At 60.8% G+C, this 19,606-nt stretch overlaps 1 long non-coding RNA gene across 3 annotated transcripts; it reads left to right on the top strand.

Annotated features, from left to right (window-relative positions):
* Positions 1 to 10,781: 10,781 nt before the first annotated feature.
* LOC105485877 (uncharacterized) lies at positions 10,782 to 18,813 on the top strand. Of its 3 annotated transcripts, XR_011616230.1 has the most exons (5): positions 10,927 to 11,542; positions 11,758 to 11,963; positions 12,627 to 15,341; positions 15,474 to 15,620; positions 15,741 to 18,813. It is a non-coding gene; the product is annotated as an uncharacterized lncRNA (long non-coding RNA). The 3 variants fall into 3 exon arrangements; XR_011616229.1 differs by lacking the exon at positions 10,927 to 11,542 and adding an exon at positions 10,782 to 10,851 and having other exon boundaries at positions 15,474 to 18,813; XR_011616228.1 differs by having other exon boundaries at positions 15,474 to 18,813.
* Positions 18,814 to 19,606: the final 793 nt, after the last annotated feature.

Below are 19,606 nucleotides of genomic sequence, written 5' to 3'. Positions count from 1 at the left end.
CCCGGGGCCCTCTGTAGCCTGTTCTTTCTTTCTTTCTTTCTTTCTTTTTTTTTTTTGAGAGAGAGTCTCGCTCTGTTGCCCAGACTGGAGTGCAGTGGTGTGATCTTGACTCACTGCAACCTCTACCTCCTGGGTTCAAGATTCTCCTGCTTCAGCCTCCCGAGTAGCTGAGATTACAAGCACTTACCACCACACCCGGCTAATTTTTGTATATTTAGTAGAGACAGGGTTTCACCAGGTTGGCCAGGCTGGTCTCAGACTCCCAACCTCAGGTGATCCACCCGGCTTGGCCTCCCGAAGTGCTGGGATTACAGGTGTGCGACACCGTGCCCGGCCTGCAGCCTGCTCTTAAGTTCAAGGGGATGCTGCTGTGGGTGACCCTGTCAGACCAGGCCTGCAGAGCTTGGGGAGAGGGCTCAGGGATCATTGCAGCAGGAAGCTGGCCAGAGAGGCCCTTTCCAGCAACTACCACGGCTAAAATCTGAAAAATATTTCAAGCCTCAAGGATTTTATGAACGTGAGGGCCAGGAATGGGTCTGGAGCTTGTTGGTGGCCTGGCTGGGGGGACCCCGGTCCCCCATGAAGGCTGTATAGGGCGGAAGCACGCGGCCCGCGGGTCTGGGCACACAGCTGTCCCTCTGGGGCCAGCTGCTGGAGGAGGCCTGTCCCTGGGTGGACATCAGCAGGAGGAGATGGCTTCGAGTGACCACAGTTCCCAGGGCCAGCCCCGCACGGAGGCCCCTCAGACCCACAGCTCAAAGCGGAAGGGCGCGGGGTCCTCGGCCAAGCCCCCTGCTCCCTCGAGTACAGCCCCGCCCTGTCCACCTCTTGTCGGCTCTTCTGGAACCCTCTGTAGTGGACTCTACACGATCCTCAAACACCGGCATCTCCCAGGGCCTGCATGAATGTGCTCCCACCGGGTCAGCTGGCTTAGACTGGGCGACAAGAGTTCTGTGTGTGTGTGTGAGAGAGAGAGTGTGTGTGTGTGTGAGAGTGTGTGTGTGAGAGTGTGTGTGAGAGTGTGTGTGTGTGTGTGTCTGGGGATGGGGACTGAGGTCTGGGGACTATCTCGGGGGTGCTGGGGCTCTAGAGATCCACGGGAAACCGTGGGCTGGACGTGCTCTCCTGTCCTGCTGCAGGCCTGAGGGCTACAGTCCTTGGCGAACTTGGCACCAGCTGCTGGCCTGCCTTCTGCTCTAAGCAGACGTGGGGGTGGGTGGCATCTGGCCACGGAGAATGGGCCGGACCCAACACACACAGCCTCCAACCTGGGGCAGCCTCCCAGGAGGAGCCACCTCCGGCCCTCGCCACGTCACCTCCGGCATCGGGACTGGCCAGGCCACATCCTCTCCGGACCTGGCCATCCTTCGCTGGAACCTCGGAGAAGCCGCCCTCCTCCTCACCAGGCAGCACCTGCCCTGAGGAGCTCTGCGTCCCACTCACCTCCAGCCTGGCTGGGACAGGGAGACGACTCCGGGCCAGGGGAGCTGGCCCTCCCCGCACAGGCCCTGCTCAGGGCTGGGAGGGAGGCACGGCTCTGTTCTCCCTTAGGTGAATAGGGAAGCCGGCCTCGGGCACTGAGTCCTCTAGCAGGGCAGGCCAGCCAGCCAGACGGGCAGGTGGACCCATGGAGGCCACAGCCCACACTGTAGGAGGCCCCCTCGGCCAGCATCAGAGAACAAGTCCACCCCACTCCACGGACCGGAAGACCGAGACTCACAGGGGCCTGGGGCCGCCCCTCAGACGCCCATACCCAGAGCCCTGGCACTACAGACACGGCTCACCCAGTCAGCTCACAGGACTGAGCCCAGGAGGGGCCGAGCGGACCTGGAAACCAGGCCTAAAATCGAGGTGTGAGCAGAGGTGGGCTCCTCTGGAAGCCCCAGGGGAGGGTCCTTCCTGCCTCTTCCAGCTTCTGGGCCCCTGGCCATTCTGCCCTGCGGGTCTGCCCCTGGCCGCTCTGCCCTGCGTCTCTGCCCTGCCGCTCTGCCCTGCGTCTCTGCCCTGCATCTCCTCTGTCTCCCTTCAGGGAGACTCCCCCAGGCGGGGCTGCTCCTGCCTGCTGGACCAAGCCCCGTGCCCACAGCCCTGACCTGCTCACTGCCGGCGCTCCTGGGACCACCCTGGAACCCAGCGTAGGATGCACTTGTCCAGCGTCTGTCTCCCCACGTGCCTGGAGACCAGCAAAGCCAAAAGCCTGTGGCAAGGTGTACAGACCTGAGACCACCTGCCCCGCCTGCCGTGCGTCTCTCAGGCGTGGGGTCTCACTTTGCCACAGACACTGAAGCCACAACAGTGCAGGGGAACCTGATCAGCCCTGTCCCGGGACGGGGCCGCGGCCATGTGGACACACAGCGGACGGCCCCCGAGTGAGAACAGCCTCAGCCCGGGCCCGTGTGGTTGGAGCCACCGGCATGGCCACACACTGCAGCCCCTCCCGCCCGGCGGGTGCCGCTGGGTTCCATGTCACAGCCACACACGTTTCCACACATTCTTCCGCTTAGGAATGGGCCGTGCCTTGCACTATGGGGTCACTACCATGTGGCCGCCCGGGCCCTCCACTGCAACGGAGCATGTCCTCCAGGGCCCCTCCGAGCCTGCCGCTGCCTCTGCCCGGCCTCCGACCGGCCGCTTTTGTGAGCTCACAATCACAGACGGTGGCTGTGACGCCCGGCCCCTCCCCCGGCCGTGGGGAGGACTTGCCGAACAGGGGGCCGGAAAGGGGCCCTGTCTCTCCTGGAGACGCCGGGAACGCAGCCTGGCTTCCCTGTGGCTGTGCCTGGGCAGCTGCCGGGTGAGGAAGCAAAAGCAGGTTGGGACCAGACGCCAGGCTCCCGACCTGTGCAGTCGCGTCCCTCTCCCTGCCGCCTTTGCCACAGGGCAGTGCTTCCTGGTGGCCTTTCCCCGCAGTGCGCCCCACACCTCCCCTCAGGCCAGGCCCCTCCATCCGCAGTGGACACAGTGGCCTGGGAGCGTTGGGTCCCCCACTCAGCTGAGAGGCACAGGGAGGCCCAGGACCCTGCAGAGGCCCCCGCATAGCCTCTGCACTGCCTGGGGGACCCTGCTCAGCCCCAGAGGCCCATTTGCAAGCATCATCAATGTGCAAGGCTGGCCCGGTCCCCGCCCCGCACGCGGGGTACCCCCTCTTCTCCTAGTCCCGGCCCTGCCCCGCACACGGGGTACCCCCTCTTCTCCTAGTCCCGGCCCCCGCCCCACACGCGGGGTACCCCCTCTTCTCCTAGTCCCGGCCCCCGCCCCGCACGCGGGGTACCCCCTCTTCTCCTAGTCCCGGCCCCCGCCCCGCACGCAGGGTACCCCTTCTTCTCCTAGTCCCGGCCCCCGCCCCGCACACGGGGTACCCCCTCTTCTCCTAGTCCTGGCCTGTGCCCCGCACGCAGGGTACCCCCTCTTCTCCTAGTCCTGGCCCCCGCCCCGCACGCAGGGTACCCCCTCTTCTCCTAGGTCCCTGTGGGATTTCATTGCTGGCTGGGCTAGAAGGACTCCCAGGCCCAGCCCCTCCTGGTGTCCCTGGCTCCTCCAGACCTGTCTCCCATCTCCCTCACGTACTGAGTTTCAGGATCCGTGCACCCTATGCCACTTCCTGGGGACTCTGAGTGCCCCATCGCACCACAGAGCCCCGACACCTGCTCCTCCCCCAGCACTGGCGCCGGGCTCCGCTCTGCTTGCAGGCTGGGCAGTCGCCCGGCCTCCTGGAGACGCTTTGCCTCCCTCCAGAACAACCTGCTGCTCTCGTTTTCCATCCCAGAGCCCGGCGCGGCCTGGGATTGACAGGCGGGCGCAGATGGGAGCTCTCGGGCTCCTGCCCACTCAAATTCCTGGCGCCTGGGGCAGCTCCTGGGTCAACCAGCCCTGCCTCGCTGGTGTCTCCCTCTGCCAGTCCCACGCTGACACTTCGCCTCCTCTCAGCAACGTGCTTCCTGCTGGCATCCTCTGGGCACCTGCTGTGTGCAGGGCCTGACCCATCCTCCGGGCCTGGAGTCTCCCTGTGTCATTCCCCCACACACTCCCTTCCTTTATTTATACCGATTCTCCTGCCTCAGCCTCCTGAGTAGCTGGGATTACAGGCGCCCACCACCACGCCTGGCTGATTTTTTTTTTTTTTTTTTTGAGACAGTCTTTCTCTGTCCCCCAGGCTGGAGTGCAGTGGCACGATCTCCGCTCACTGTAAGCTCCGCCTCCTGAGTTCACGCCATTCTCCTGCCTCAGCCTCCCGAATAGCTGGGACTACAGGCGCCTGCCACCGTGCCCGGCTAATTTTTTGTATTTTTAGTAGAGACGGGGTTTCCCCGTGTTAGCCAGGATGGTCTCGATCTCCTGACCTCGTGATCCGCCCGCCTCGGCCTCCTGAAGTGGATTTTTGTATTTTTAGTAGAGATGAGGTTTCACCATGTTGACCAAGCTGGTCTCGAACTCCTGACTTTAGGTGATCCACCCGCTTGGGCCTCCCAAAGTGCTGGGATTATAGGTGCTCACCACTACACTCGGTTAATTTTTGTATTTTTAGTAGACACAGGGTTTCGCCGTCTTGGACAGGCTGGTCTCAAACTCCTGACCTCATGTGATCCGCCTGCCTCGGCCTCCCAGAGTGCTGGGATGACAAGTGTGAACCACTGTACCTGGCCCCTTCCTTTATTTAAATCGCAGCCCAACGCCACCTCTCAAAGCCCAATTCCAGCTTATCATCCGGCCTGCTTCATGGACCCTCAGCCTCTTACCACCCCCGAGACATCCAGGTCTCCTTGGCAGACACCTACCTGAGGCAGCAGCCCTGACCACTTTTTTCCAGTTCCCTGTGTTCTCCAGCTCCCTGGGTGACCCCCTAAAACCAGATCACTCCCACCAGTGTCTGGGGGTCTCCACCTGCGACAGGTCCCCGGTGTGGGTGAGTCTGGGGGCTCCCCCATCTCTCTGAACCTCAACTTCCTGAACTACAACTGGGCGCTGTAGTGGGTTGAACTGTGTCCCTCAAGACTCACGTCCTCAGAGCCTCAGGACCTGCCTTTATTTGGAAATAGCGTCATGGCAGGGGTAACTGGTTCAAGGCTAGGGTCAGTGGGTCTTAGCCCAAGTGCCCTTATAAGGAGAAGAGAGGAGAGGCTCACGGGGTCCCACGGACACGCAGGCAGAGCAATGTGGCCACCAGCCAGGGAGCACGGGCAGCAGCAGGTGCTGGCAGAGGCCAGGAGGATCTTCCCCGGGGCTCTCAGAAGAAACCAGCCCCGCCAGACGCTAGACTTTGGCCCTCTGGCCTCCAGAGCTGTGAGGGGCACACTCTGTTGTCCTGAGCCTCCTAGTTTGTGGCACTTTGTATGGCAGCTCCAGACACAACCACAGGTGTCCTCATCAGGGCCACCGCCCTGTGGGTCCTCACTGGAGACTCTCAAAGGCCATCCCCTCCCACAGGCCCCAGGTCCCTGCCCTCTGTGCCCCTGTCTGTGAAGCAAGAGGTTGGAAGATGAGGTCATTTCCAAAACTCGGCCCAGCTTGGCGACTGCCTGGTGGGCACTGACGTCCACCCCCATCCATCACCCTGCTAGGTCCTGGGGCCTCGGCCATCACGGTCCCCCTTGAAGGGACCTCCTGAGTCCTCCAAGGATGTCCTAGTTTTCCTCTGCCCAACTGGGAAGCCTGGGCCCCGGGACTTGGTGATGAGGAGAGGGGAGTGAGGGGTTGGAGCTCCATCAGGGACAGAGATAGGGTGTACCAGGAAACGGGGCCAGGGGCCGTGGGGTCAGCCAGGGGGGTTCAGACAGCAGGGATCCCTGCTAGAGTTTGGAGGCCCAGGTGGGAGCATCCCAGGAGCCCCCACCCCTCCCGGGCTGTGGGAAGAATGCTGCCTGCTGGGAGTTACAGCACTTGGCACCAAGCTGGCCAGGTTCCCCTCGAGGGCACAGCAGAGCCGGGCAGAAGTGGGAGAAGGACAAAGGGCTGTAATGGGGAGGGATGGGGCACGGTCGGCTCCTGGCTTCTGGGCCAGAGAGTGTGTCGCTGGGCGGGGTCCCAGTTACCTGGAAGGGCTGCTGCAGCTCTAGCCACGTCCGTCCTGCAGGGCATCCACACCCTCTTCCCTGAGCTGGATGCCCCAGAGAGCTATTTCAGGCGCCTGGTGGAGACATGACCCGTCTGGCCGGACCTAGGCACGGCCGCCACCCATGGCCTCCCCTGTGTGCCCCAGTGACTCACACCCACAGGACCAGAGAGGCACTGGGATCCCCTTAGAGCCAGGAGCTGCCACCTGGAAATGCCCCCTCCAGCCTTCACTTGGCCGCACCCCAGAGCGCTGAATAAATACCTTTGCAGGCTCCCAGAGGCGTGAGGACCCCGGGTGTGTTCCCTGAGGACTGGGAGGCATGACTTGGTGGACTGGCTACCAGGGCCTGTCCTTCCATGATCCCGGGGCCCAGCCCTCTGTCCCCCAGCACCAAAGCCTGTCCCCATCTAGAAGAGGGCGTCGGACTCGCTGCCCACCGCCCCTCCCGCCTTGCTCCCCTCCATCCTACTCTGGGAAGGCTCCAAGTCCTCACATCCCACAGCCACGGAGCCTTGGGGAACCCGCTGCCCCGGTCTGGAATGTGGAGCAAGCTCGGGTGATGGTTTCTGTGGACAGGGCCGATGGGGTGGCCGCGTCCCCTGCTCAGCTCCAAGCTCGGGTGACAGTTTCCGTGGACAGGGCCGATGGGGTGGCCGCGTCCCCTGCACAGTCCCAAGCTCGGGTGACGGTTTCCGTGGACAGGGCCGACGGGGTGGTTGGATCCCCTGCTCAGCTCCAAGCTCGGGTGACGGTTTCCGTGGACAGGGCCGATGGGGGGGCTGCGTCCCCTGCTCAGCTCCAAGCTCGGGTGACGGTTTCCATGGACAGGGCCGACGGGGTGGCCGCGTCCCCTGCTCAGCTCCAAGCTCTGTCTGGGAGGTGGCTGCAGAGGGAGCAGGAATGTGAGGCTGGACCGGCTGACGTGCTGCAGGAACAGGACAGGTCCCAGGACGCATCCAAGGCCCAGTGACCCTTCTGTCCCAAGAGCCCACATCAACCATCCCAGGACAGAGCCCTCCCCTGGCACGGGGGGCTGGGGCTGAGTGGTGGATGCAGGGGGCGTCCAGCTCTCATAACCCAAACCTCACCCTGCGTGCCCAATCCCTGAAGCTCAGCCCCAACCCGCTCTGAAGTCCCATCGACCTTGCGATGCCCGTGGGCCAACGCCTCACCCCATTCCTGATGGGGAGGGAGGCAGGGGGCCCAGCTCCCGGTGGATGGTGGAGCGTGGCACGGACCCCCAGCACCACCGCCTCCCCTCCCCACACCGTTTCCAAAAAACAGAATCAGCACACAATCAAGAAATAAAATCATCACTGCCCACTTCAGATGGAAATTCCCTTTTACCCCCTAATTTTCTGGTGGCTGGAAAGTAAGTTTTACAAATGTCTTTCTGTAAAGGACTTGGTTTGGGTGAGGGTTTTTTGTTTTTGTTTTTTTTTTTTGAGACGGAGTCTCACTGTGTCTCCCAGGCTGGAGTGCAGTGGTGCGATCTCGGCTCACTGCAAGCTCCGCCTCCCGGGTTCACGTCATTCTCCTGCGTCAGCCTCCCGAGTAGCTGGGACTACAGGCGCCGCCACCTCGCCCGGCTAGTTTTTTTGTAATTTTAGTAGAGACGGGGTTTCACCGTGTTAGCCAGGATGGTCCCTCTGTTCATAGACAAGTCTAGAGCTGCCTTCTGTGAACAGGCGTCCTGCCCCCGGGCGCTCAGGGCAGGTATTTCTGCATGAAATACGTCCGGCGGCCGGGCGCGGTGGCTCAAGCCTGTAATCCCAGCACTTTGGGAGGCCGAGACGGGCGGATCACGAGGTCAGGAGATCGAGACCATCCTGGCTAACACGGTGAAACCCCGTCTCTACTAAAAATACAAAAAACTAGCCGGGCGAGGTGGCGGGCACCTGTAGTCCCAGCTACTCGGGAGGCTGAGGCAGGAGAATGGCGTGAACCCGGGAGGCGGAGCTTGCAGTGAGCCGAGATCCGGCCACTGCACTCCAGCCTGGGGCACAGAGCAAGACTCCGTCTCAAAAAAAAAAAAAAAAAAGAAATACGTCCGGCGGCAGGGCGTCACTCTGAAGCAAAAATGCAGGCAGTAAATTCTGAGGAGGGATTTGTTGAACCTGTCACCCTGCGGCAAAGCGTGGCGCTGCCTGTTCTGACGTACTCTCCCGTGTTTTCATAACGCTCGGCTCGGCCGCCGTGGATGCTGGAAGAAAACCTGCCAATCGGGGCCTGTGGGGCGGGTTCACTCCTCTCCGGACAGAAGGAGCGCCGAGTCCTCCTGGGTCTACACCGCACATCCATCCGCCCATTTTCCCATTCGCTCAATTGTTCACAGCCACCTCCCTCGCTAGCCTCGCTGGGGTTGCTGGACAGGACCACAAAAGCTGGCGTCCAGCCCCTTCCCCAGCACGCCTGCCCTGACACGGCGAGGGGCTTGGTCACACGCCCAGCTCTGTTGCTCCAGACCCTGGGGGCACAGCTGAAGGAGGAAGAAGGAATCAGACACTTTGCCACACTCCAAGCCACCCAGCCCCAGCACAGGAGGCCTGCACAGGGAGTGAGCTCTCTGTCTCAGGAGGTAAGCAAGAAGAAGCTGAAGAGTCTTTGGGTTCGGGATGCTGTGGAGAGAGCCAGCCGGGCCAGGGGAACCTAGGGTCTCTCCAGGAACACCCCAATCTCTTCTTCCTCTGTCCCCTCCCCCATATCTACCCCCTCCCCATCTTTTTTTTTTTTTTTTTTTTTTGAGATAGGGTCTCACTCTGTTGCCCAGGGTAGAGTGCAGCGGTGTGATCTCCGCTTACTGCAGCCTCTGCCTCCTGGGCCCCAGTGAACCTCCTACCTCAGCCTCTGATTAGCTGGGACTACAGGTACACACCACCACGCCCAGCTAATTGCTGTATTTTTTGTAGAGATGGGGTCTTGCCATGTTGCCGGGCTGGTCTTGAACTCCTGAGATCAAGCAATTTCCCCTCCTCGGTTTCCCAAAGTGCTGGGATTACAGGCGTGAGCCACGGTGCCCAGCCCCCCTATCTTCTCACTCCCCCATCTTCACCCACTCCCCTGCCTGAGTGTCTCTATGGATCCCTGGCTCCAGGGGTCTCTCTGGGCAGCCTCCTGGGGCACCCCACCCGTCCCCCCCACCATGGGCAAGGCTGGAGCCACCTTTCCTGAATGAATATTGACCCAGGCTCAGGAGTGGGGCTGGGGCCAGGGCCAGGCTTGCCGGTCACTCCTGTGCCCGCCGTGCTCTGGGCTCCGAGACGCGTGGGAAGGGTAGGAAATCGCCTGGGCCTCCTCGTAGGGCGCTCATGCTCACCTTGGGAAAAATAACAGGTTTTGGTTTTGTTTTCTTTTTATTTTTTGTAACCACAAAACACTCATGGATGGTTCTGCGGGGGCAGGAAACCTCAGGAGTGAGAGTTGTCAGGAAATTGAGCTCCCGGGGCCACACGCGGGGCTGGCGCAAGCCAGGGTGGAACGTTCCAGAAGGGCTGCTCCATCAGTGCCACCCACTGCCCCGTGTGCTTCACGCCCAGGGGGTCCACACAGGCCAGCAGAGGGTCCTCGGGCCAGGTCAGTGGGCGACCTCGGGGGGGAAGAGCCCTCCAGACCCCTGAGGGGCCCTTGGGCTGGTCCCTCTGTGCCTGCCGCGGCCCCTGCCTCCTCCGCTAAGGACATCAGCCTGTGGGGTCGCAGACCCTGTGTCCCTCCTCCTCTAAGGACAGCAGCCTATGGGGTCGCAGCCCCCCGTGTCCCTCTTCCTCCAAGGACAGCAGCCATGAGGGACTGTGGCAGCAGGTGGGGTCCAGCCGTGTGAGTGCAGGGTCTCTGGGTCTCTGGACCCCGCCCGGTTCCCCATTTGAAGCTCAGTCCCTGGACATGGCCACTCTATGGGAATGCCAGGATGCCCCCTGAGGCCATGGCCAAGGCGCTAGAGGCTGGGGACCCCTCCTGTGGCCTGTATAGCTCCCTCTTACCCAGCACCCCCTCCCCATCACTCCATGCCAGCTGCGGGGAAGGCCCCCAGGTCTCTCGACCCAGCCCTGGCTCCAGGATCCCACCCCAGCGGCCCACCCTCCCATGGGACTTTCATTTTTCCAAACTTAGAGCCGCCCCAGGCCAGGGAGGGTTGAGCCTGCGTCCCCTGCTTGGCAGAGGAAACGTCTGCGCTTCAGGCCTGTCCCGTGAGCTGGATGAACACCGGCCCCTCAGCACTGCCCTCCGCCGTGGGAGGCCACTGTGGTCTTGAGGCTTCTGGGGAAAGGTCAGGCTTGTCTTTAAGTGACGTAATGCCAGTGGCCTGGATGAGTCACCCCCGAACCTGAGTCATCTCGGCTGCTGGGAATCTTCCAATTCTTTGATTGAGGTGAGATCCACATAGCATAGAATTAGCCGTTCACAGCATGCGGTACCATGGCATCCAGCAGAGCCGCAGTATCTTGTGGCCACCTCCCCCTGTCCCGCATCTCGTTCCAGGGCAATTTCATCTGGAAGGAAACCCCTCGCCCCTTGGCCGTCCCCAAAATCCAGCTCTCGCCTCTGTGGACCTCCCTTTCTGGCATTTCCGCAGGTGGAATTGCAAGTGGCCTCTCAGGCCTGGCTTCTTCCGCTCGGCATGTGTTGAGTCCGTCCCTGCGGTGGCTGAGCTGAGGCCTCCCCTTTTCGTGGCTCACATTCCACGGTAAGGATGAGCCATGTCTGTGGGTCCCTTCATTTGGGGATGGACCTAGGGCTGCAGCAGGTGCACAGGTGTGGGTCCCTTTCTCCGGGATGGACATCGGGCTGTGGCAGGTGCACAGGTGTGGGTCCCTCCCCGTGGGGATGGACCTCAGGCTGCAGCAGGTGCTCAGGTGTGGGTCCCTTTCTCTGGGATGGACATTGGGCTGTGGCAGGTGCACAGGTGTGGGTCCCTCCCCCCGGGGATGGACCTCGGGCTGCGGCAGGTGCACAGGTGTGGGGTGCCACGGTCCCACAGTCTTGCTCGGTTTACCTGTGTGAGTCCTCAGGTCACCACCAGGAATTCAGCCTCTCTCCCCTCCCAAGATTAGTGGAGCCTCAGGGAGCCCAGAAGTGGGGCTGGGCCTCCCTCCCGCCACATCTCCAGCTCCGAGGGACCCTGAACTGCGCCCAGGTGACAGGGCCCCCAGAGCAAGGAGCTCTCCACACACGGCTCACCACCAAGAACTCCCGGAGGCGTCAGCTTCCCGCCGGGCCAGGAGGGCAGCAGCGGCGGATCCGATGTACAGTTTGGATGGACCCCTCGGGCAGCAGAAGCCTCTGGGAGACCCAGGGGAGCACTCCATGCCCCCACTCCCAGGGCTCCCTGGAAAGGCACACGGTGCCCTGGGAAGAAAAAATGCTCCTGAAAATCTAAACAAGTGAATTCGGAAGCTCAGGTGTCAGAGCTGGGGCCCCATGACAGGCCAGGGGCAGCCATCGGCCCCTCTGTGGACATCCAGGGTTCCCTGGAGAAACGGTACAGGGCAGTCGGTGAGAACCTGAACTTCACCTCCATGGTGGCGATGGGAGATGTGGATGAGATGACGTTTCAGGCTGAACGGTGTCCACAGCTGACCCTGGAAATCTGTGACTCTGGCCTGGTTGGGAAGTGGTCTCTGCAGATGTAATTGAACAAAAGATCTTGCAGTGGGGTCATCCTGGGTTATCTGGGTGGGGCCTAAATCCCTCGAGGGGTGTCCTCATAGGAGCAGAGGAGAAGACAGACGTGCAGAGGAGACGGCAGCGTGAAGCCGGGGCAGAGGTTGGAGTGATGTGGCCACAAGCCAAGGGGCACCTGGAGCCACCAGGAGCTGGGACAGGCAGAAAGGATCCTCCTCTGGAACTGTGGGGAACGTGGCCCTGCCCAAGCCTCGATCTCAGACTTTTGGCCTCCAGAGCTGTGAGACGACAGGTTTGTTTTGTAAACCACCCAGCTCTTGGCACTTTACCCGGGCAGCCATGTGGCACTGCCACACACCCACAGCCAGGCCCTCAGCTCCAGGCATCTGGAACCGCCCACCTCACGGTAAATGCCGAGCTGAGGAGGCATCTCCAGGCCACCTGGGCCCCAAGTCTGGGGGCCCTCAGCGCTCCAGCCAGATGCTCTTAGCTGCCGTGTCCGGGGGCACTAAGGCAGGGCCCTACCCCGCCGAATTGGAGGGGCAGCACCTCCAGACCTGAAAGGCCAGCGCCTGGGGAGCTGAAGAGGGGAGACCCACCGTCCACAGGTCTGCCTGGGACTCTCCTGGCTTTAGCCCTGAACGTCCCACAGCTTGGGGACCCCTGGGCCGAACCCCGACAGGCTGATCCTCAAGTGGACACTCCCCAACCTCCAGGCTTCACTTCACAGCCCCCATCTCTGCCCCTCACACCCAGCAGCTTTTCCTGGAGGCGCCACTGGGCAGCCTGCGCGTCGGAGCCAAGGACGCCGTGGCCAACAGTGGTTCGGATTTCACAGACTTTAGACAGCTGCAGGTGTCAGGGTCCCGGGGGCCTTTCCCGGCCACCCCCCCGAATGGAGCCATCACCTCCCTCTCCCCAGTGATGGAGACAGCGCTGCTATCCTTCCTTCTAGGCCGGGAGCAGCCCCTGCTGTGTGACGAGCTGGGATGTGTGTCCTCACCTGTGAAACCTGCTCTGCACCGCCTGGTCTTCAGGACAAGAGCAGCCCAGGTGGGCTGAGTGAGGAGCCCACGGCCCACAGCCGCTGTGCAGAGCCAGGGGCATGTGTTCCCTGCACCCCCACTCTGCTTGCCCTCCCACACCCCCAGCCCGGCTTCCTGCCGACTTTCCTGCTGGCATTCCGGGGAAAACGGAATCTCCTGGGGAGAAACTGCGTCTGTGTCCAAATGAGCTTTCCGAGTCCAGGTTCAAACACTTTGGGGAGCTCCAGGAGCGAAAATACGGTTTCGATTTTCCAAAGCAGGTCAAGATCCCCGAGTTTAACCCACATGGCCTGAGAAGCGAGGTTCCCACCCAGACCCGGGTCATCACCCAGCTGAGGCCACGGGGAGCGCGCTGTGTACGCGGCATCACAGGGGCCTGGGGGCTTCTGACTGGAGGTCAGGGAACTGGGGTCCCCGTCCCGGGTCCCATGGCCAACAGCACTCCTTCCTCCGGCCCCAGCTGGAGAGCCAGCTGTTCGGGCCACTTTTCAAGGTCACTAAGAAACTTGGGCAGGAGAAGGAATTCATCCCAAACTTGGGAACCTTTCTGAGGTGGGGAGACACTGCACTCAGCGGCCTCCCAACCGGTACTTCCCAGGGACGGGATGCGGCCCTCACAGGGGGCGGCAGGTGCAGCCTCAGCTCTCCAGCTGCCAGCCCCACCTCAGTCTTGTCTGAGGTTAAATCGAGTCCCGGCCCCGTGCATCTTGATCCGGGGGCCCTGAGCCTGCGGGCACCAGGGAGGGCCAGGGAAGCACCAGCAGCTGTCCCAAAGTGTGGGCACCCCCGGGGGGCACGGCCCCTGCCACCCTCCCAGGCCAGGCTCTCAGAAGCCTCAGGGAGCCCACGCTGCCCGGACCTGCCTGGCCCCTGCCGGCTGGGCTACCCCAGAAGAGCCTCCCTGCTCTTGGGAAGGCCTGAAGGTCCACAGAGCCCTACCCCACATCAGCCTCTGACCGCCGGTTCCAGCAGCTCGAGGGACCTGTCCTGAGCTCAGCCCAGGGCCAGGACATGAGTCTCCAACCCAGACTCCGGCCCAAATTCCAGCCTCCATTCACCCCTCAGTGGCTTGAAGTCGCTCAGCTGGTCACGGGGGCTGGTGAGCAGCTCCGTGTGCCTGGCATGAGGCACCAGGGTCAGCTGTGACTTCACGGAGGAACAGCCTGGGGATGGGGAAACTGGGACCCACACAGTCCCACCCCTCACAGTGGTTACTGACGGTGACCATGGCCCTGAAGGAGACCATCAGAGGGTTCCATCTGGGCCAGTTTAGGAGGGCTTCCAGGAGGAGGCAGCATGTGAGCCGAGAGTGAGAGGCACGGACAGGAGAGGCAGGTTCAGGGCTAAGGACACTCCAGGGCCCAGGAGAGTAGACACCGCTCCCCCTCCTCCCAGGAAGAGAAATGTCCCTTCAGGCAGCTGCTTCCAGGGGCCCCTTCCTGCCCCTGCCAGAGGCAGACACGTGATCCGACTCGGTTCCCATCCGGCCCCATGGGAATGCCCGTGCCGGCTTGCTCCGTGGAACCAGCTGGCTTTTCCTCTTTCCCCCTTCCTCTTTCTTTCTGAAATCTGGATGCAGTTTGCTGCGCGGCCCCCCTCAGTCCTGGCCAGGTGGTTCACCCTGGCTCCCATGCCGCCTGTCAGCTTCCTCCCTGCCTGCTTCCCCACCGGCACCAGCTGGCTGGGCCTCTGGGCCTTCCTGCCGTCCTCCTTAGAGAGAAGAACCTCCTTGGGCCTTGGAGAACCCCTACGCTCGGTGCACTCGGCCGTTTGTATAAATGGGCTAGGCAGGGGCCCTCACACTGCCACTCACTGGGTTCCTTCTGTCCTGCACCTCCCCAGGAGGCAGTCCCCAAATCCAGTTCATGGCTTCCAGCTGCTCCCACTGTGGGGCACCTGGTGTGTCCCCCCTGCCTGCTCCAGAGCTCCCAGGGCCTCCTGCGGGCACCGAGGGCACCCACGCCCTTCCCTTTCTGTCCATGGGTTCTGCAAGGCTGGCATCACTGCAGGTGAGGACCTGCCAGGGTCATGGCCTTGAACCCTGATCTGGAGTCTGAGCCCCGTCCAGGGGTTCTTGACATGGGCCCAGCACCGCCCTGGCACCCAGCAGCCTTCATGTGTCCCATGGGCCTGTCCAGCCGGCTCTGGGTGCCACCTGCCTGGTTCCAGCCACAGGCTCCTCTCCTGCTGTCTGTCCCGCTGCCCTCTGACACACCATGCAGGGGGCCCAGGGCGCCCATTTCCCAGACACAGTAACGGCATCTCAGCCAGCTCCTGGCAGGCCTGGCCTGAGCTAGCCGGCAGGGACCACCAGGAGCTGCCCCACCTGGGGTCCCTGCACCCCTCCGACTCCAAGCAGAGCTCCTTCTCCCTCAGCATTTTTGGAGCTTAGGCTGGGGGATTGGGGGTGGGTTTAGCAGACGTGAGCTTCACAGATTTAAAATAAAGGAGGATTTGGGTGGGGACTCTCTGGGGGCTTCCTGCAAACCAGCCCCCGCGCAGGCTGTTTGGTAACCAAGGGCACCGCAGCAGTGAGGCAGGAGCAGTCCAGCGCCCACACGCCGGATCTGCCGCGCCCGCTGCCACCCACAGCCCTCCGGCGAGCTCTCAGATGGGAGGAACAGGTGACAGGGAGCCCTCCCCAGGGGAACCGCGCCCCGAACCTCACAGGCGGGCATGTGGAGCGGGAGGCGGGGGTGGGGTGAGGCCTCCAGACCCCATGGAAGATTGAAATGTCATCTGTCTCATTTTCAAAGGAAGCTCAGCTGGTTCCATCCCTGCCCTGCAAGAAGATGACTTTTCTGCCAGATGGGAGCGGACGCCCACCTCCGCCACGCCAGCTTCTGTCTTCCTCCCAGTGACGGCACCGCAGCTCCCCTGACACCCCGTACATTCCTGAAGCGGTAAGGCCCGGGACGGCCTGTGACCTGCCTCCTCCCCTGGCGGGGAGCCGGGCGGGTATTTAACGAAAGGAAATGCTCCAGCCGGATGCTTCCTGCTCAGGTTGCCCGGCCTCCCTGCAGCTCCTGCCGCCGGCAACCTCCCCTGCTGGACACCGTGGAGGAGGCGGGCAGGCTCAGCACCCAGGGCCCCTGCGGGCACCGGCAGCTCTCAGAGGTACCTGGTCCCTGGATGTGCTTGTAGGGCCCGGCCTGGGCAGCCATCTGTGCCTGTGGACCCTCCCTCAGGGGCCCAGGGAGAAGCAGGGGCTGCTCTGAGCCACAGACCCTCCTTTTCCCTAAGATACCCAAGGACCCTTCCCCGAAGGGGCTGGTGTGGGGGCTGACAGGGCACAGGAGATGCTGCCCAGGCGTGTCCAGAGGGGAGACAGAGCTCTGGGGTCTGCGCTCGAGAGCCCCCTCCCATTCAGAGACACAGCACGCTCCTTTCTCCTCCCTGAGAGGGAGGAAGCCCCGTGCAGGGTGTGGGTGTGGCCCCGGGCGTGCTGTGGCCTTGGCAGGGAGCAGACCCTGGCCCCATCCCCACCACTCCTCTTCCTGGGCTTGGGCCCCGGCTGTGAGGGGTGGACTGTGGGTAAATTACTAAGAAGTGGAGTCAGGGTCCCTCTTCTGTTAGATGGGGTGAAAACTCGCACCAGCCCATGAGCCCTCTGTGCCTTTGTTGAGATCAAGCTGGAAAAGGGCCGAGCACCCAGACGCCCTCCACACATCATCACTGTCACCGTCACGGCCCCCATTCCCTTCCTTTCCCCTCTGCCCCCCAGCCCTGACTCTGGGGTGCTCAGGGCCCCATTTCAGAACAGATGAGCACCAAAGCCCTGACAGAGGCTAAGTCTCCTCTTCCTCACAGAATCTTCTTCCCCTGCCAAGACATCTCTGGTGCTTAGAGAGATGAGAAACTCACCGTGCAGGGGAATCGGGCGGCTGCGAGCCGCCTCGCCTCCTCCCTTCCTCTTCACTCCTGCAGGTGCCCCCATGAAGCCTCAGGAAGTACCCATGACTGCCCTCATGGCAGTTCACCTGTTTGGGGGTATTTTATTCACATCTGCAGAGTAGAGAGGAACATTCTAGAATGTGAAGACTTCAGAACCTGGACCCTGGGTTCTGGAGAGAAGCTGGCCTGATTTTTAGCTGGAAGCTGGGGGGATATACCCACAACTCAGTGGGAGGAACCCCAGCTGCTGTGGAGACCTGGCTTTCCAGTGGGTCTACATAGCTCTGAATTGATTTTGGAAGAAACTGACCTGAACTGTTTTTCTTACTACTCTGTCTGGGAAAAAAAAAAAATCACCTTGTAGCTTTATGCAAATGAGCCACCTAGCATGCTCCTTTGCAGGAGGGGCTCAGCATGCCTGCCTGGTTCCTCCTTATTACTGAGCTGGATCTCAGAGTGGGAAAAGACCGTAGTTTATCTACCCACTCTTGAGGGGTGTGTGAAAAGTTCCCTGTTTGAGATCTACAAAGAACCTTCTCTCCTGGTGAACACAAGCATGCATTTCACCTGGATGGACTTCTGGCAGCAGAATTGCTGGGTCATAGGTCACTGGCATGCCAGCTCTAGGTGGGACCACAAACCATCTTTGGAGTGGTTGTGTAATACAAGCTTCGATCAGGAGGATGAGGCTCTACTTGCCCATGTCCTTACCAGGACTGGATGTCTTCCCTCTGAACTTTAGCCATCCTGGTGGGTGCTGCATCTTTTAGAGAAATGAGCTTGACACACACTTCTACCACGTCTTGATAACTCGGTCGCAGTCATTAGCATTAACCACAGTCCTAATGATATACTCAAGCTGAGCAGTCAGGTCTCCCATGTCATGCACTCAGGGACCCCCTGCTTAGCAATGACTCCACCTGCACAGAACCCACAATAGCTGCCAGATGACAGATCGGAGCTGCCTGGGGCTCCTGAGGTCTCTTCCATGCTTACCTCCCTGTTGGCTACCCCTTTGCCCTTCCTGCCAGTGGGTCTCCTGTAGAAATTGCTCTCACCACTGGAGCAATTTAAAGAGAGCAATGATGACCCTGAGCTTCCTGCTGCTGCCCAGCCTGTTTTCATTACCACTGAGCCTTCCTTTGGTTCAATGCTCTGTTCAATGCTCTGAAATATCTCAGAGACTTGACTCTGTTCTGTCTGGAGCAAACATTCCCTGTTTCACCTTCATTCATTCATTCACTCATTCACTTATGTGTTAAATCAGCAAATACTCATTGAGTATCTGGTCTGTGTTCAGGATAATTTAGGTAGTGGGTGAAGGCCAAGGACAGTCATGGCCCCAAGCTTGTTGAGCTCGTAAGGCCACCCAGGGACACATGGCTCATGTTGTGAGCCATGGCTCATGTTCCACCCCCACTCCACACCACATCCACAACACAAAGCATGTTCTTCTCCACAGATGGGAATGGGCAGTGGGGAACCTTCCATACCTGCCCACTAGATGATCACCCATCCTGGTTCTCCCAGGACTGAGAGGCTTCCCAGGACATGGGACTTTCAGTGCAAAAACTGGAAACGTCCAGACAAACCAGGATGAGTTCGGCACCTTAGTGCTCACCGAGTCCTGGGACCCACAGCTGTGAGAGGGCTGTATATGGAACCAGTGGTTCCGCCTGCCTCAGGCATGTCTCAGACCTGTTCCAGGTGTCTCCTAAGCACTACTACTCACTCAGGTTCAGAGAGAAAAGAGCAAGATGGAGCCATCCAGGTAGGATCCTTTAGACTGAGTGAAGAAATGAAGGGTGATGATATCTGAGTGAGAGATGAGCTGCTCAAAGACAAGACTCAGTGGAAACTCTATCCTGGTGAACACAAGACTCACCAGAACCCTGCTCAAGACTCAGTGGAAACATCTCAAGGGCCCCACTTCCTCAGAAAGCCTCCACTGACCACAGGGCAAGTTGGGTCCCTGTGCTGGTTCTCATGGTCCCCTGTACTTGTCCTGTTTTGCCCTTTCCTGATGTATTGATGGAGCTCAGGGCTGAGTCTATCTCCTTCTCCTTTAAAGCTCAGCACCTACTACATAACAGTCAAGGAAGGAAGGAAGGAAGGAGGGAGTGAATGGGTAGGTGGGTGGGTGGATGAACGGATGGATGAATGGGTGGGTGGAAGAGTGGATGGATGTGTGGTTGTGGTGGATAAATAAATGGATGAATGGGTGGGTGGGTGGATAAATGAATGGGTGGATGGGTGAGGGGGTGGTAGTTGGATGGATGGGCAGGTAGGTGGTGGGTTGATGAATGGGTGGATGAGTGGATTGATGGGTGGGTGAGTGGGTAGATGGGTGGGTGCATGGATGGAGGAGTGGGTGAATGGATGGATGGGTGGATGGATGGATGAATAAATGGGTGGGTGGATGGGCAAGCGGGTGGATGGATGGATGGATGGGTGGGTGAGTAGGTGGGGATGAATGGGTGGGTGAGTGGATGGATGGGTGGGTGGATGGATGGGGGGGTGGATGGGTGAGTGGGTGGATGGGTGGGTGCATGGATGGTTGGGTGGGTAAATGGATGGATGAGTGGGTGGATGGGTGGGTGGGTGGATGGGTGGTGGGTAAATGGGTGGGTGCATGGATGGATGGATGAGTAAATGGGTGGGTGAGTGGATGGATGGGGCAGTGGATGGGTGAGTGGGTGGATGGACGGGTGCATGGATGGTTGGATGGGTGAGTGGATGGATGGGTGCGTGGATGGGTGAGTAGGTGGGTGGACGGATGGGTGGGTGGGCGAGTGGGTAAATGAGTGAGTGCATGGATGGATGGATGGGTGAGTAAATGGGTGGGTGAGTGGATGGATGGGTGGATGGATGGTTGGGTGGGTGAGTGGATGGGTGGGTGAGTGGATGGATGGGTGAGTGGATGGATGGGTGGGTGGATGGGTGAGTGGGTGGATGGGTGGATGGGTGGATGGATGGGTGAGTGGATGGATGGGTG

The sequence above is a fragment of the Macaca nemestrina genome, chromosome 18, assembly GCF_043159975.1.
Source record: "Macaca nemestrina isolate mMacNem1 chromosome 18, mMacNem.hap1, whole genome shotgun sequence".
Classification (NCBI taxonomy): Eukaryota; Metazoa; Chordata; class Mammalia; order Primates; family Cercopithecidae; genus Macaca; species Macaca nemestrina.
Note: the sequence above shows the minus strand (reverse complement) of the source record. Positions and strands in the feature narration are given on the sequence as shown.